The sequence below is a fragment of the Arachis stenosperma genome, chromosome 2, assembly GCF_014773155.1.
Source record: "Arachis stenosperma cultivar V10309 chromosome 2, arast.V10309.gnm1.PFL2, whole genome shotgun sequence".
Classification (NCBI taxonomy): Eukaryota; Viridiplantae; Streptophyta; class Magnoliopsida; order Fabales; family Fabaceae; genus Arachis; species Arachis stenosperma.
In genome coordinates, this window is record NC_080378.1 from 111,759,348 (window position 1) to 111,772,220 (window position 12,873).

Genomic DNA, 12,873 nt, shown 5'->3' on the forward strand with positions numbered 1-12,873 from the left:
GCATGTTTTAAAAATTTTATTTGCATTTTTCGAAAATTTCATGCATTCATAGTGTTCTTCATGATCTTCAAGTTGTTCTTGACAAGTCTTCTTGTTTGATCTTGATGATTTCTTGTTTTGTGTTGTTTGTTGTTTTTCATGTGCATTTTTTGTTTGTTAGAGTCCATGCATTAAAGATTTCTAAGTTTGGTGTCTTGCATGTTTTCTTTGCATCAAAATTTTTCAAAAATATGTTCTTGATGTTCATCATGATCTTCAAAGTGTTCTTGGTGTTCATCTTGACATTCATAGTGTTCTTGCATGCATCTTGTGTTTTGATCCAAAATTTTTGTTTTGGGTCATTTTCATGTTTTTCTCTCTCATAATTAAAATTCAAAAAATCAAAAAAATATATTTTCCTTGTTTTTCTCATAATTTTCGAAAATTTGAGTTGACTTAGTCAAAAAAATTTTAAAATTAGTTATTTCTTACAAGTCAAGTCAAATTTTCAATTTTAAAAATCTTATCTTTTCAAAATCTTTTTTTCAAAAATCATATCTTTTTTCATTTTTTACTATTTTTCGAAAATTTTAAAAATCTTTTTCAAAATATTTTCAAAATCTTTTTCTTATCTTTATATCTAATTTTTGAAAACTCACTAATAATTAATGTGATTGATTCAAAAATTTGAAGTTTGTTACTTTCTTGTTAAGAAAGGTTCAATCTTTAAGTTCTAGAATCCTATCTTGTAGTTTCTTATTAGTGAAGTAAGTAATTTTAAATTTAAAAAAAAATTAATCTTTTTTTATCTTATCTTTTTATATCTTATCTTTTTATCATATCTTTTTCAAAATTTTATCTTTTTCAAAAATTTGATTTTAAAATATCTTATCTTATCTTCTTATCTTCTTATCTTTTCAAAATTTGACTTTGATATCTTTTTAAACTAACTCTTTGACTTTTTGTTTGTTTCTTATCTTTTTCAAAACCACCTAACTACTTCTCCCTCTCTAATTTTCGAAAATATCTCACCCCTTTTTCAAAAATTCTTTTTAATTAATTAATAATTTTAATTTTAATTCTATCTTATCTTCTATTTTCGAAAATTACTAACTCCTTTTTTAAAATTATTTTCGAATTCTCCCTCTCTTCTCTTCTTCTATTTTAATTATTTAATTACTAACACTCCTCTTCACCTCTCTTCATCTAAAATCCGAATCCTCTCTTCTTCACCCTCACCCCCTTTCTTCTTCTACTAACAAAAAGGAATCTCTATACTATGACATAGAAGATTCCTCTCTTTTTTCTTGTTTTCTTCTCTTTCATATGAGCAGGAACAAGGATAAAGGCACTCTTGTTGAAATTGATCCAGAACCTGAAAGGACTCTGAAGAGGAAATTAAGAGAAGCTAAATTACAACATTCTAAAGATAACTTTTCAGAAATATTCGAATAAGAGAAGGAGATGGCAGCCGAAAATAATAATAATGCAAGAAAGATGCTTGGTGACTTCACAAAACCAACGTCCAAGTTTGATGGAAGAAGCATCTCCATTCCTGCCATTGGGGCCAATAATTTTGAGCTTAAGCCTCAACTAGTTGCCTTGATGCAACAAAACTGCAAGTTTTATGGACTTCCATCTGAAGATCCTTATCAGTTTTTAACTGAGTTCTTGCAGATCTGTGAGACTGTAAAGACGAATGGAGTTGATCCTGAAGTTTACAGACTCATGCTTTTCCCTTTTGCTGTAAGAGACAGAGCTAGAATATGGTTGGATTCACAACCCAAGGATAGCCTGGACTCCTGGGATAAGCTGGTCACAGCCGTCTTGGATAAATTCTTTCCTCCTCAAAAGCTGAGCAAGCTGAGAGTGGATGTTCAAACCTTCAAACAAAAAGATGGTGAATCCCTCTATGAAGCTTGGGAAAGATACAAGCAGCTGACCAAAAGATGTCCATCTGACATGTTTTCAGAATGGACCATATTAGATATATTCTATTATGGTCTATCTGAATTTTCGAAAATGTCATTGGACCATTCTGCAGGTGGATCTATTCACCTAAAGAAAACGCCTGAAGAGGCTCAAGAACTTATTGACATGGTTGTAAATAACCAATTCATGTACACTTCTGAGAGGAATTCTGTGAATAATGGGATGCCTCAGAGGAAGGGAGTTCTTGAAATTGATGCTCTGAATGCCATATTGGCTCAGAACAAAGTGTTGACTCAACAGGTCAACATGATCTCTCAAAGTCTGAATGGATGGCAACATGCATCCAACAGTACTAAAGAGGCAGCTTCTGAAGAAGCTTATGATCCTGAGAACCCTGCCATGGCAGAGGTTAATTACTTGGGTGAACCTTATGGAAACACCTATAACTCATCATGGAGAAATTATCCAAATTTCTCATGGAATGATCAACAAAAGCCTCAACAAGGCTTTAATAATGGTGGACGCAATAGGCTGAGCAATAGCAAGCCTTTTCCATCATCTTCTCAGCAACAGACAGAGAATTCTGAGCAGAGCACTTCTAATTTAGCTAATCTAGTCTCTGATCTGTCTAAGGCCACTTTCAGTTTCATGAATGAAACACGGTCCTCCATTAGGAATTTGGAGGCACAAGTGGGCCAGCTGAGTAAGAAAGTCATTGAAACTCCTCCCAGTATTCTCCCAAGCAATACAGAAGAGAATCCAAAAGGAGAATGCAAGGCCATTGATCTAGTCAATGTGGCTAAATGCACAAGGGAGGAGGAGGACGAAAATCCTAGTGAGGAAGACCTCCTGGGACGTCCCTCAAGCAAGAAGGAGTTTCCTATTAAGGATCCAAGGGAATCTGAGGCTCATATAGAGACCATAGAGATTCCATTAAATCTCCTTCTGCCATTAATGAGCTCTGAAGACTATTCTTCCTCTGAAGAGGATGAAGATGTCACTGGAGAGCAAGTTTCTCAATACCTAGGAGCTATCATGAAGCTGAATGCCAAGTTGTTTGGTAATGAGACTTGGGAAAGTGAACCCCCTTACTCATTAGTGAACTAGATACATGGATTCAGCAAACATTACCTCAAAAGAGACAAGATCCTGGCAAATTCTTAATACCTTGTACCATAGGCACCATGACCTTTGAAAAGGCTCTGTGTGATCTGGGGTCAGGGATAAATCTTATGCCACTCTCTGTAATGGAGAAGCTGAGGATCATTGAGGTACAACCTGCCTTGTTCTCATTACAATTGGCAGACAAGTCATTAAGACAAGCTTATGGAATAGTAGAGGACGTGCTAGTAAAGGTTGAAGACCTTTACATCCCTGCTGATTTCATAATCTTAGACACTAGGAAGGAAGAGGATGAATGCATTATCCTTGGAAGACCTTTCCTAGCCATAGCAGGAGCTGTGATAGATGTCAATAGAGGTGAATTAGTCCTTCAATTGAATGGGGACTACCTTGTGTTTAAAGCACATGGCCAACCCTCTGTGACAAAAGAGAGTAAGCACAAAGAGCTTCTCTCAGTTCAGAGTCAAGAAGAGCCCCCATAGTCAAACTCTAAGTTTGGTGTTGGGAGGCCACAACCAAACACTAAGTTTGGTGTTAAGACCCCATATCCAAACTCTAAGTTTGGTGTTGGGACTAAACAACATTGACCTGATCACCTTTGTGGCTCCATGAAAGCCAATGTCAAGCTATTGACATTAAAGAAGCGCTTGTTGGGAGGCAACCCAATTTTTATTTATATAATTTTAATTTTATTTTATTGTTTTTCTATGTTTTATTAGGTACATGATCATGAGGAGTCACGAAAAAAATAAAAAAATTTTAAAACAGAATAAAAAAATAGCAGAAGAAAAATCACACCCTGGAGGAAGCACAAGCTGGCGTTCAACGCCAGTAAGAAGCATCTGGCTGGCGTTCAACGCCAGAACAGAGCATGAATTTGGCGCTGAACGCCAGAAACAAGCAACATCCTGGCGCTGAACGCCAGGAATGTGCCTAAAGGGAAAAGCTGGCGCTGAACGCCAGTAACAAGCATGAAACTGGCGTTCAACGCCAGAAACATTCTTTACATGGGCGTTGAACACCCAGAATGTGCACCACTCGGCGTTTAAACGCCAGAATGGTGTGCAAAGGCATTTTACATGCCTATTTGGTGCAGGGATGGAATTCCTTGACACCACAGGATCTGTGGACCCCACAGGATCCCCACCTACTATATTCCCACCTTACCTCCTAATCCTATTTTTCTCTTCCCCATGTCACACTTCCCAAAAAACCCTTCACCAATCACCTTAATCTCTCTTCCCAATTACCCCCCTTCACCACTCACATCAATCCACTCTTCCCCATAAACCCCACCTACCTTCAAAATTCAAAAACATTTTCCCACCCAATCCCACCCTAAATGGCCGAACCTACCCTCTCCCCTCTCCCTATATATACCCTTCCATTCTACTTCATTTTTCACACAACACACCCATTCTTCTCCTTCTTGGCCGAATATACTTCTCTCCCTTCTCCTCTATATTTTCTTCTTCTTCTTCTTCTTTTCTTTCTTCTCTTGCTCGAGGGCGAGCAATATTTTAAGTTTGGTGTGGTAAAAGCATAAGCTTTTTGTTTTTCCATTACCATCAATGGCACCCAAGGCCGGAGAATCCTCTAGAAAAGGAAAAGGGAAGACAAAAGCTTCCACATCCGAGCCATGGGAGATGGAAAGATTCATCTCCAAGAGCCATCAAGACCACTTCTATGATGTTGTGGCCAAGAAGAAGGTGATCCCCGAGGTCCCTTTCAGACTCAAGAAGAATGAGTATCCGAAAATCCGACAAGAGATCCAAAGAAAAGGGTGGGAAGTTCTAACAAATCCCATCCAACAAGTCGGAATCCTAATGATTCAAGAGTTCTATGCAAATGCATGGATCACTAGGAACCATGACCAAAGTGTGAACCTGGATCCAAAGAACTATCTTACAATGGTTCGGGAGAAATACTTGGACTTTAGTCCGGAAAATGTGAGGTTGGCATTCAACTTGCCCATGATGCAAGGAGATGCACGCCCCTACACTAGAAGGGTCAACTTTGATCAAAGGTTGGACCAAGTCCTTGTGGACATATGTGTGGGAGGAGCTCAATGGAAGAGAGACTCCAAAGGCAAGCCGGTTCAACTAAGAAGACTGGACCTCAAGCCTATGGCTAGAGGATGGTTGGAGTTCATTCAACGCTCCATCATCCCTACTAGCAACCGATCTGAAGTTACTGTGGATCGGGCCATCATGGTTCATAGCATTATGATTGAAGAGGAAGTAGAAGTTCATGAAGTCATCTCTAATGAATTCTACAAAATAGCCGAAAAGCCCTCAACCATGGCAAGGCTAGCTTTTCCTCATCTTATTTGCCATCTATATTACTCAGCTGGAGTTATCATAGAAGGAGACATCCTCATTGAAGAGGAAAAGCCCATCACCAAGAAGAGGATGGAGCAAGCAAGAAAGATCCTCCACGGATCCCAAGAAACACATGAGGAAGCTCATCATCAAGAAATCCCTGAGATGTCTCAAGGGATGCACTTTCCTCCCAACCACTATTGGGAACAACTCCACACTTCTCTAGATGATTTGAGTCACAATGTGGATCAACTAAGGGTGGAACATCAAGAGCACTCCATCATTCTCCATGAAATTAGAGATGATCAAAGAGCAATGAGGGAGGAGCAACAAAGGCAAGGAAGGGACATAGAAGAACTTAAAAGCATCATTGTACCTTCAAGAAGAAGACGCCACTAAGGTGGACTCCTTCCTTGTTCTTATTTTTCTGTTTTTCGATTTCTATGTTTATCTATGTTTTATGTCTTTACCTCATGATCATTAGTATGTAGTGACTATGCCTTAAAGATTATGAATAATTCCATGAATCCCTCACCTCTCTTAAAAGAAAAATGTTTTAATTCAAAAGAACAAGAAGTACATGAATTTCGAATTTATCCTTGAATTAAGTTTAATTATATTGATGTGGTGACAATACTTTTTGTTTTCTAAATGAATGCTTGAACAGTGCATATGTCTTTTGATCTTGCTGTTTATGAATGTTAAAATTGTTGGCTCTTGAAAGAATGATGAACAAGGAGAAATGTTATTGACAATCTGAAAAATCATGAATTTGATTCTTGAAGCAAGAAAAAGCAGTGAAAAAGCAAAAGCTTGTGAAAAAAAAAGTGGCGAAAAAAATAGAAAAAAAAAAGAAAAAGCAAGCAGAAAAAGCCAATAGCCCTTAAAACCAAAAGGCAAGGGTAAAAAGGATCCAAGGCTTTGAGCATCAATGGATAGGAGGGCCCAAGGAAATAAAATCCAAGCCTAAGCGGCTAAATCAAGCTGTCCCTAACCATGTGCTTGTGTCATGAAGGTCCAAGTGAAAAGCTTGAGACTGAGTGGTTAAAGTCGTGATCCAAAGCAAAAGAGTGTGCTTAAGAGCTCTGGACACCACTAACTGGGGACTCTAGCAAAGCTGAGTCACAATCTAAAAAGGTTCACCCAGTTATGTGTCTGTGGCATTTATGTATCCGGTGGTAATACTGGAAAACAAAGTGCTTAGGGCCACGGCCAAGACTCAAAAAGTAGCTGTGTTCAAGAATCAACATACTTAACTAGGAGAATCAATAACACTATCTGAAATTCTAAGTTCCTAGAGAAGCCAATCATTCAAAACTTCAAGGGAAAAAGTGAGATGCCAAAACTGTTCAGAAGCAAAAAGCTACAAGTCCCGCTCATCTAATTAGAACTAATACTCATTGATATTCTGAATTTATAGTATATTCTCTTCTTTTTATCCTATTTGATTTTCAGTTGCTTGGGGACAAGCAACAATTTAAGTTTGGTGTTGTGATGAGCGGATAATTTATACGCTTTTTGGCATTGTTTTTAGGTTGTTTTTAATAAGTTTAAGCTACTTTTAGGGATGTTTTCATTAGTTTTTATGTTAAATTCACATTTCTGGACTTTACTATGAGTTTGTGTATTTTTCTGTGATTTCAGGTAATTTCTGGCTGAAATTGAGGGACCTGAGCAAAACTCTGAAAAAGGCTGACAAAAGGACTGCTGATGCTGTTGGAATCTGACCTCCCTGTACTCAAAATGGATTTTCTGGAGCTACAGAATTCCAAATGGCGCGCTCTTAACGGCGTTAGAAAGTAGACATCCAGATCTTTCCAGCAATATATAATAGTCCATACTTTATTTGGAAATTGATGATGTAACTTGGCGTTGAACGCCAAGTACATGCTGTTGTCTGGAGTTAAACGCCAGAAACACGTCATAACCCAGAGTTGAACGCCAGAAATACGCTATAACTTGGAGTTCAACTCCAAGAAAAGCCTCAGCTCGTGGATAGACCATGCTCAGCCCAAACATACACCAAGTGGGCCCCGCAAGTGGATTTATGCATCAATTACTTACTTCTGTAAACCCTAGTAGCTAGTCTAGTATATATGGGACCTCTTACTATTGTACTAGACATCTTTGGTCTCAGTTTTATTTTATTCTTCATCTAAAGAGGCTATTGATCACGTTTTGGGGGTTGGCCATTCGGCCATGCCTGAACCTTTCACTTATGTATTTTCAACAGTGGAGTTTCTGCACACCATAGATTAAGGGTATGGAGCTCTGTTGTACCTCAAAGTTTTAATGCAATTACTACTACTTTCTATTCAATTCTCTTTATTCTTATTCCAAGATATACGTTGCACTTCACCTTGATGAATGTGATGATCCATGACACTCATCATCATTCTCACCTATGAACGCGCGTGATTGACAACCACTTCCGTTCTACCTTAGGCCGGGCGCATATCTCTTAGATTCCCCAACAGAATCTTCGTGGTATAAGCTAGAATTGATGGCGGCATTCATGAGAATTCGGAAAGTCTAAACCTTGTCTATGGTATTCCGAGTAGAATTCTGGGATTGAATAACTGTGACAAGCTTCAAACTCCTGAAGGCTGGGCGTGATGACAAATGCAAAAGAATCAAGGGATTCTATTTCAACCTGATTGAGAACCGACAGATGATTAGCCGTGCCGTGACAGAGCATTTGGACCTTTTTCACTGAGAGGATGGGATGTAGCCATTGACAACGGTGATGCCCTACAAACAGTTTGCCATGGAAAGGAGTAAGAATGATTGGATGAAAGCAGTAGGAAAGCAGAGATTCAAGGGGAGCACAGCATCTTCATACGCTTATCTGAAATTCCTACTATTGAATTACATGAGTATTTCTATCCCTTTTTATTTTCTATTTATTATTAATTTTCAAAATCCATAACCATTTAATCTGCCTAACTGAGATTTACAAGGTGACCATAGCTTGCTTCATACCAACAATCTCCGTGGGATCGACCCTTACTCACGTAAGGTATTACTTGGACGACCCAGTGCACTTGCTGGTTAGTTGAACGGAGTTGTGTCCACACATAGCAAAGAGCCACAATAATAATTCCAAATAACACAAAGATTACAATATTGTGAATCACAATTTCGTCCACCAAACAGCTTGAAAACATATTCTCCTAACTTTCTAATTATCTGGACTTAACGGGATACGTGACATATAATCCTCTTATATTTTGGTAATTAGAATTTATGTGGCATATAAACTAGAATTGAACTTCACTCTCTAATTGGAATTAAGTGACCAAGGAATTGGCGGTTGATGAAAGTTAGAGTAGACTAAGAAGGTCTAAGGAATTAGGGCTTAGTCATATATAGTTTGCCATGAATTGAATCTTGCATGATTAAAATAGTTAGTAAGAAAAGTCAATCTGGAAAATAGATATCTCTGAAGCCTTAACTGTTTCTCTATATATTATTCTCATCAATTTACTGCTTGCTGTTTTAATTTCTGAATTACTGTTTAATGCTTTTGAATACCAAAACACTCTTTTCTATTTGTCTAACTAAGCCAATCACTCAACCATTGTTGTTTGATCCATCAATCCTCGTGGGATCGACCCTCACTTACCTGAGGTATTACTTGGTACGATCTGGTGCACTTGCCAGTTAGTTTGTGGTTATAAATTCCGCACCACTGCACATAATACGGACCGCATAATTAGAACCACTTACGAAACCACTAACTAAAAAAAACTAACTACAAAAACCACTTATGGAAACCACTAACCAAAACTACATGCAAAACCAACATAATAAACCACTAGCAAAACCACATGCTTAAATTGCTAACATAAACCACATGAAAATCCACTTATGAAAATCACATGCAAAGCCACTAACATAAACCATCAACAAAACCGCATGCAAAAGCACTTACAAAAACCACTAACATGAACCACTAACATAAACCGCCAACAAAACCGCATGCAAAACCGCTAAAATAAACCACTTACAATACCACTAGCATAAACCACTAACAGAAACCGCCTACAAAACCACTAACTCAAATAAACCACTAGCAAAAAATTTTCTATCCACTAACCTCGTTGTCGATGACCCCGGCTATATGAGCAACTCCATCCAACCGATACAGCCTTCCCAGATCGTCTCCCATCCGCTGAGTGTTCTTCTCGAGTCTTTGTCGGAGCGAATCTGGGTCGTTTTCTCTGGGATTTGGTGGGGTTGAGAATGGAAAACTCAATTCGAATGAGGGGGATTCAAACTCTTTATATAGGTGGATTCAAGGTAATTCGAATGAACCCAATTCGAATTACTACTAGGTGCAAAATGTGAGTAATTCGAATCAACTAGGTTCGAATTACTTGGGGAACCGTGCACCTATGTAATTCGAACTCTGTTTATAGTTCGAATCATGTAGATTCGAATTAGTGTGCATTTTGTTCTTGTATAATTCGAGTTGAGTAGATCAATTATATACAAATGTAATTTGAATTTAGCTCATTCGAATTACATAGAGATGTTCTTTGGTTGATTGATGAAGCAATTTTCAATTTGGCTGATTCACGTAAAATTTGACTTCCCTTGACTTATTTCTGTTTTTTGTCCTAATAATAATATATATTTAGATAAATTAAATTTTTAATGATATGTTGTTACTTTAGTCAAACAAACAATTCTTTATAAAAATATATAGTTACCATAAAATATTTTAAATTGATATATTATTTATTTACATATATAAAAATATATCTCATATCTGATCCAATAAAAATCAAACAATACATATATATCAACATAAAATATAAAGAATAATGATGTTTAAATAATACTAATTAATAGAGAATAACTTAAAATACTACAAAGTTAAGTACATATATACTCTCACCTTTTGGTTTTGCTTTGCCTTTTCTCTTGGCATACAAACCAAGAGCGTGGCCAAGCAACATGGTCAAGTTTCCATTTTTCAAAACCTCATAATCAGCACCAACATACCCTTTTTCCTTCAATCCATCCAAACAAGTGTTGTGGTTTGTTATCAAAGCACTAACCCAAGAAAGTGCATCATCATTGTCATAATAATAATAGCTACTATTCATTGAGTTCATCACGTAAGAAAGCCTATACTCACTCTCCTCATAGAGCTTAGCACAATCTCTTAGAGCCACACTAGTACTTAGCTTGAATAATTTTGGTGTGAATGATCATCAACTAGCATGGCTTCATTTCCAAGTTTCCCTAACAAACTGTTCATGATTTGTGAAACTTGGGTTTGGGCCATTTTTAGTAGCTTTATTTCTTGTTGGAGGGAGAAAGTGTTGGTGGTGAAGAGAAGAAGGAGAAAGACCAGTATGAAAAAATTGGCCATTTTTTTTTTTGAAACAAGAAGAGCTCAACACAAATGTGGAGCGTTAGAGGCATAAACCAACATAAAATACCTAGAGTAACCACCTAAAATTCACAAACAAATGCGTATCCCGATGTCATTTCCGGCATTGTCATCAACAACCAAAGGGATTGTCACTCCTCCACTCCTTGTAGCTAAGCATAGTCATGTTGATGATGTCTTCAACCGGTTTTCCTGTATTCTGAAATAATCTCCGATTTCTTTCCAACCAGACGTTCCAAATTACCGCAAAGAAGCTTATAAACCACTTCTTACTTTCCTCCTTCCTCGTGACACCTGTCCAATTTTGAAAGTGTTCCTTTAAAGTACTCGGAACGGACCATTTTTTGTCAAATTGTAATAACCAAGTGCACCACACCTGCCATGTAAAATCACAACCAAGAAACAGGTGGTAGACATATTCAACATCCTTATTACATAAAACACACACATTATCACCCTGATTAATAATGCCGAGTCGACCCAGTCTTTCTTTTGTATTCACTCTACCTATCAACGCAAACCATATAAATAACTCAACTCTTGGAGGGACTAAACCTTTCCAAATAGCCTTAGTAAAGTTATAGCTTGTTATGTCCTCCGGAAGCGTCTCCACTTGTAGTACCTGCACAAAAGAATTAGTAGAAAATACACCTTGCCTGTCAAATTTCCAGACAATTCTATCCTCTCTGTCAGAGGCTAGCTTAACCGGCCTCAATGTTTCATGTAATTGATTTAGAAGTTCCAACTCCCATTGAAATAGCTCACGCCTCCATTGGAAATTCCAAATCCACTCAAGCCCATCCCAGAACCCACAAACCCTATGACAAAGCCTTTTTGGTTTGAAACCAGAATAGTCTTGGAAACCTATCCTTCAGAGAACCGCAACTTAACCAGACATCCTCCCAGAAGTGAGTCCTTCTGCCATCACCAACCTCCATTGCCAAGACAGTTATCATCTTATCTCTTATAGATTGCTCTTTAAACTGTATCTGACAAATGTCTTTTCATGGCCCCCTCTAGTAGGTAAATAATCCTGGATTGATAAAAGCTGGTTAGGGGAGAGGTTATTACAAGAGTACACTACTTTCTTCCACAACGGACACTCCTCTTTAGAGAACCTCCACCATCACTTAAATAGCAGGGCAGTATTGCGGAGCACCGCATCACCGACTCCTAACCCGCCTAGCCTTTTCGGGGCTTGGACCACTTCCCATCTAACCAAAGCCATGCCATTCCCCCCATCCCCCTTACCCCACAAGAATCTCCTTTGTAATGAAACAAGTTTATCCACAATAGCCTTTGGCATCTTATATAAGCTTAAATAATATACCGGCAAACTATTTAAAACTGACTTAATTAGAATATTTTATTATATTTTTGGTTTTTTTTTTTTTATTTTTTGGGCCAAGAGTAAGAGGGTTTTGGCTTTAGTAGTGTGTTGTGATGAACTTGCATGGGTATGGTGTTGTGGATTGATGATTTATAGCCAGCTGAGGAAGCAAGATACATGTATCATGCTTTCTATCCGTCAAATAGGAGTGTGTGACCAAACTTTGTGCCATACATGTTTTGTTTTCTATTACTCCTTAGCGCTAATGCTTACATAGGTGGATGCCAAGAGTGATAATTTTTTTTCCACATTATTTATAACCATAATGTTTAAGAAAAGAGGAGGGAAAAGTATAATTAAAAAGATAAATAAGTGACTATAAGATGATTATATGGAAGATTATTTTATCTTATAAAGGATGATAGAATATCTCTTTTTTAATGAAATATTATGTATAACCATAAATGTTTAAGAGGAGAGGAGAGAAAAATATAATTAAGAATATAAATAAGTGAATATAAAATGTTTATGTGAAAGATTATTTTACCTTATAAAGATTTTAGAATATTTTTTTAATGAAATATTAGGACTTCAGAAAATGGGTTGAGTGAGGCTATTTTAACTATTTTAATTTTTAAATGAGCGGATTTTTGTCTTAAGAAATAGGCTTTTGAAAAATAAGATGTTTAATAGGTTCGACCAAATTAACTTGCTTGCATTGTAAATTAAATAGGTTGGCCCGTGAAATAATAAACCCAGTAGCTTGTTTAGCTCATTGAGATTTT